This window comes from Hoplias malabaricus, chromosome 2, assembly GCF_029633855.1.
Source record: "Hoplias malabaricus isolate fHopMal1 chromosome 2, fHopMal1.hap1, whole genome shotgun sequence".
NCBI lineage: Eukaryota > Metazoa > Chordata > Actinopteri > Characiformes > Erythrinidae > Hoplias > Hoplias malabaricus.
In genome coordinates this window covers 25884537-25890536 of record NC_089801.1, presented here as the reverse complement: position 1 = coordinate 25890536, position 6000 = coordinate 25884537, and the positions used below count along the sequence as shown (strand labels likewise).

The window sequence follows — 6000 nt, the reverse complement described above, 5'->3', positions numbered from 1 at the left end:
CTTTTAGATTTGATTGATGTATTTCATAATGTATTTATTGTACTACAGCAAAGCATAATGCATGGATGACCCCGGGGCGCTGTATTTAAATATCTGACATTAATTTTAGTGCATTCCTGTTACACTAAATAATTATAATCTAATATTAAAGCAGAGAGTGTAAAATCTGTATTTAAATTAAATAACAATAATTTGACTTTGGTATAAGACTCTCATATCAGTACATCACCAGTGATAACCACTTTTATTGCTTGGCCATCTTAATACAAGCAAATAAGTTGTAAGTTGATTCATGTTTTATTAATTTGGATAAAGAATCAATGCTGATCTGTCTGTACGGAAACACGAGGTAGTAGGAACCCATACATCTACACACATGAACGCATATATTTTGTTTGGCTAGAGGAGGAAAGTTCCCACTTGTGAGTATTGGTTCCTACCAAAGTTTCTTCTTCCAGCTTCGAGGGACTCTTTTTTTGCCACTGTCGCCTTTGGCTTGCTCTTCTGGGGATGATATTCATTTACATTTGTTTAACTTCTGTAAGTGCATGTAAACCAACAAGTATGCATTCACTCTTGTTTTCATGGTTTTGCGCATGCACATGCTCTCGGTGCACGCAATTAAGTTAGACTTTGGACAGAGCTGGCTGAGGGGAGGGCAGGAAAACAGAGAGAGAGAGAGAGAGAGAGAGAGAGAGAGAGAGAGGGAGTGACGGATGGGGAAAGGAGGGGGCGTCCTGCACTGGGAGTGTATGTGCGTGAGTGGAAAAGTGGCTGTGTGCATTTCTCTCTCCATTTGGAGCACTCTTGCACTCTTTCTGTCTTTCTCCCATTCTCTGTTGTTTTGGAAGGTGGCGGCCAGTGTGAGTCCAAGCCAAGTGCAGCCACTGGATTTAGAAAGAGGACTTCTCAACAAAGAAATAAACACTAGAGCGGAGGAAGCAGCCAGAAGGTCTGGAGCGAAACGAGTTTGTACTGATGCAGAAGGGAATATGAAGGACAAACTTCGTTTTGAGAAAGCGACGAGGAAGGTGAGCACAATTTTTGAAATCCTGGGCGAGTGGCTCGTCTGAATTCTGACTTCAGGGTGTAAGTCTGTGAGGGAAGTTGAGATTGGCATCAGAGAGCATTTTTCTTAGAACAGTTTTCGCTTCATTATTGAGCAATAAGTTCTTCTAAAGTTAGACCTCTTGCATGTTTTAGATATTACATGTACAAGTGTGTCTGTGTATTTATCGTGATGGTTAACACACATTCCTTCCCAGAAATGATATATAATATATAAAATAATATGATATATAAAATAATATATTACATTATTTTCTATAATATAAGTATAATTCATCGTGGTGTCCTTAATGATGCTTATATATGTGGTTTTGCATTTTGGGGGGGAATTCCCTGATGGCATTTGGTTTAACAGCAGCTTGAAAAGTACAGTTGGTATCTCTGCTTCCGCTTGGCAAACTTTGATTTCTTGGACAAGACTCTGTAGTCTACAGTTCACCTACCTCTGTAGGGCAGATTTAAACTGTTATAATACTGTAGTCTTCAGTGATTTCTGAAATTCTGTTTTTGCTTATTTTTATTGTTATTCTGTGTTTTTGTGATTATTGCATCTTTGGCTTCATTTTGGGATTTTTTATTTTTTTTAGGATTTTTTGGTAGAGACTCTAGATGCAGATGAGTATATTATGTGCTTTTAATGTCAGTTCATGTAAGTGCCTTTGCTGTATGCTGTAGATGTATATGGTCTGGTGTGGTATTAGATTGGCTTGTTCACGTTCAGAAGGTTGTATGTACCTGTCATGATGTAACTTATGAATTCAAATAGACATAGTTTGTTTATGTGTATGATGAGTGTTAGCCTTGTGGTACCGTAGGTGACAAAATTAATGTGAGTGTACATGTGTAACAGAAATTCCAGGGTATATATACAGCGTGAGTGTGTAAGACTGAAAGACAGTATAAGTGTGTTTGCTTGTATCTGTGTGTGTGTGTGTGTGTGTGTGTGTGTGTGTGTGTGTGTATGCTTGTGTATGTGAGGGACTCAGCTGCTGTGTCTCAATCCACTGGCTTGTCTGTGTCTTCTTTGTTCAGACGTACAGACATCTACTGCATCCAGAAATAGACACACTGATTTTTGTGAGAAACACTAAAACCGTACATGCACAGAACAAAGGAGCACTTTGCAAAAGTTAGAAACCACCCTTGGACATTAATTACAAGATGTCATTTTTTTCAGGAGAAAATTCTAAGGACAATCCACTTGCACAAGAATGAAGGAATTAAAATGAAAATTAGTGTATAAATAAGTATTTTTTATTTTTTAAAACAAGAGCTTATAATAAGACTCCTAACAAATGTGCAAGACCTAGCAGACCAGTGCTTAATGCTTTCATCTTTGCGAAATTAATATTTATTAATGCTTTGGATCAGGAAAAAAATCTGTATATACTTATACAGTGAAAATATGCACTAGATTGTAATGTTTAATGTGTTTGGGATTATTTCATTTCTAAAAAGCAAAAGGAAAAAAAATGCAACCAAATTCTCTGATTGAACTTTGGAGGTGTGGAAAAATATCAATATATATATTTTAAAAAATCACATAAACACTTACATGAAATTAAAACTGGAAATTACAATCTCAGTTGTAATTTTCTGTTAAGGATATTTTCTGCTTTCTTTCCTGATGGTAAAACACGGCCAAGGACATGTAGTTAATGACCATTTTAACTAGATAATATAAATTAATTCAATCAATTTGTCTTGGCAACCTTATGTGATTTGATTTTAGCTTTTAGAGAACACTTTAAATAATCAGCTAACTATCAAGACCTTGGTGAGATTAAATGCTTGTGTACAGAATGCTGGATTTAATGATTATTATAAAATATTAGGGGTATTAAAAATTTATCACACTATTTTGTATAGTTAGTTGTTATTAATCATAGATTGTAGTTTCTAATATTTCGTGCTAAAATATAGATTTTGCTAATTAACCACATGAATGGAAAAAAGTGAACAACATCAGAATGGTTTTATTATTTTTGATGATTCACAAGTGAAGCCTGAGCCCTTAAATTTTGCAGGTTACAAAATTATATATTTATTTTTGCTGTTGTAGCAGACTGTGATGTTCAAAAACTACTATACACCTATATACAGTTACACTACAAAGAAATATAGCAATTCTTTGAGTTGATGCCTGTGTTATCTCCTACAATGGGACGTCATATAGGGTGAATGTATCTTTTAAAGATTGAAGATTGTAAAATAATATTAAATGAACAAAAAAAAAATTTGGATGCTCTTAGCTGCCACTTCCTCTAGTTAACTGTCCATTGGAATGGGCTAATATCTGAGAAGATATATAGTTTTCACTTTATTTTGTATAATAGTTTATTATTTGTTTACAAAGTTATGTTATGACATGGCTTTACACAGTATTTTTTGTTTTGTAGGTTATGAACCATGTAACCACAACTGTCACTCATCTCACAAAAAACGTATTTCTTTCCAATAAAGATGGATTGTGGCTCATTGATACATTGACTTCTGGTAGAAAACATGTGGAATAATGACTTTATTAGTTAGTAGTCTGCATCCATAAATCCGCTGTTTGTTCAGTGGGCTTACTTAAATTCACTCATCAGAGTCTCTCTTGCTGTCCCCTACACACTTAAAACAAGAGGATTACCATCTGCCCTTGGGGGAGGTCTTTGTTAGTTTAGCAGAAATTGGTTGTGTCTGAATCATCATAAATGCTGTCTACTTGGGAGGTATTATGAGGGAGGAAGACAGCGTGTATTGAGTGTTTGTATAAAGTTGCTTGTTGATGTTCCTCCATTAGGCCAGTTTTTGAAGGCTGTTTCTGTTTAGATAATGTTAACATGAAGTAACAGAACTAAAATTAGAATGTAAAGCTAATTTGCTAAAGCTTTAAAGGTGGTGCTCATTATTTTAAACACAAAACACTTTTTCTAAAATACTATGGTTGTTTCTTCACTATTTGCTTGCTCTCTAGCCTGTTTGCATGCTCGAAACTGGTCTAAAGTGTTTAAGAGGCCCCAGTGACTGTAAACTGCTAAAAAACAAAGGGTCTCTGTCCGGTACGCTGTGCTTTCTCTCTCTCTCTGCTCACAGCAGAGAAAATGTGTCTGGGGGTTTTTAGACAAAAAAACAGACACCCAAATGTTCAAAAGCATGACCTGAGATGAGGATTTTGCAGGACAATTATCTAGGAAATATCATGACAGATTGCTGTTTTTATTACAGGTATATTCATGTCAAAATGCTACCTTCTAAGGCACTGATTCATGAGACTTGATGAGCAGCAAAGCATTAAGGTTGCTGGTTTCTCTTTTGGGAATAGCCAATCTCTGGCTTACAGGGTTAGCACTAAAATATTCTTATTACATTTATAAATCTAAATGATTTCATAATGTTTGTTTTCCTTACTTTATCTGACTGAAATGGACTGTCAAGCCTATAATGAAGTCCTCTTAGATCTGCTCATGAATAATTATGGAAATTAATAGGTTAGGTCTATAAACATCCAGAAGAGGGAGAGCCTAATTGGTAAAACAACATAGAGAGAACACCATGTTTAGGTTTCTTATTTAATAATTTTTTTTGAATGGCATATTCAGGTGTACATAATTATATGTAAGTAAAATATTCTCAAACTAACTCTTTAAACTAAGATTAAATTCTGTCTTTTAAAGAATACCGTTAGAAAACGTCAGTTAGATACTGCTACTCTGGTGCAATCAGTTAGCCTGTAAAATAGTATGTAATGTAACGGCTGGATAATATGGCCAAAATTTATATCATGATATATGTCTTAACTTTGGTCCATATAATAATATAATTCCGATATCGAAATGAACAGTAAAAAATCCACGGAAAAACATGACATCACCATCAAACATGAACTTATTGGCTTTGTCAGTATTTTTAAACTTAAACTTTAAACTTGCCAGGCTACTGTTGTAAATAAGAATATGTTCTTAATGACTTGCCTTGTTAAATTAAAGGTTAAAAAAAAAAAAAAAAACAACTAAATTTAATATTGAGTGCAGTGAACTAATGGCAGCGCCCTGCATTGAACGTCAGTCAGTGACAGATGTTGTGGATAATGTATTTTAAAATATTGAAAATGTGTTTAAAAGTCATATCATTGTTATTGAAACATTTTATATTGATATTTAGTTATTGTCCAGTCCTAATCTACTATGTGGAAAAATTTGTACACTATTACCCTGCAGTCAACTAATAATTAGTAATACCCTTTTTGTCATAAACTGCCAATGCTTTTTGTAGCCAACTAGGATTCTTTCTGTTATTTTTTTAGGCATTTCCATCCACACTTCCAGGATGCTTTAACTTCTGCAATATTCTTGGGCCTTGAATGAACCTAATTTTTATGGTCTGCTTGCTGTTTTTCACTGTTGCTCACCAGAATCAAGAAATTGTGGGCACTTTTCCAAAGCTTTTTGTGTTTCTTGAAGTAATTTGGATTTATTTTGGATTTTGAGATATGGATCATTGTTTAATTGTAGATGCCAACATCTTTTCATTTTGTTTCTTGACTGACAAATTTTCTTTCAGAACCTATTGATATATAGTGTAATTCATTCTTCCACTGCAGTGTTTCTGGTGCCACTGGCTGCCAGTGGGTCTACACCTATCAAATGCTGTTCTCTATTTCTCCAAACATACCTTTAGTGACCGTGCCTGAAGAGTTCAGTTTTCTAAATGCTCCTGACTTATGTAGATATATTTTCAGTATTTCAGACAATGTGTTTTCTCAAGTAAAGATTCCTTTTGATTATTTTTCAGTGCTGGTTATGTTTATGTAGGTGAAGTATATTTTAATGTCTTTAAATTTTGGACACCCCAATGATATTACGTAGCAAACTTGTTTTTTGTGTGTGGTGGGAGAATTTGCCAAAGGTTCTGAAAACCTACAGAATGTCCAAAAGGATATCCTGT

At 34.6% G+C, this 6000-nt stretch overlaps 1 long non-coding RNA gene across 1 annotated transcript in view; it reads left to right on the top strand.

The window, feature by feature from the left end:
- The first annotated feature begins 854 nt into the window (after positions 1–854).
- LOC136674614 (uncharacterized) overlaps positions 855–6000 on the top strand; it is a 41664-nt gene continuing 36518 nt past the window's right edge. The window contains exon 1 of the long non-coding RNA XR_010796073.1: positions 855–1031. This is a non-coding gene — a long non-coding RNA (uncharacterized lncRNA). The remainder of the gene's footprint in view (positions 1032–6000) is intronic.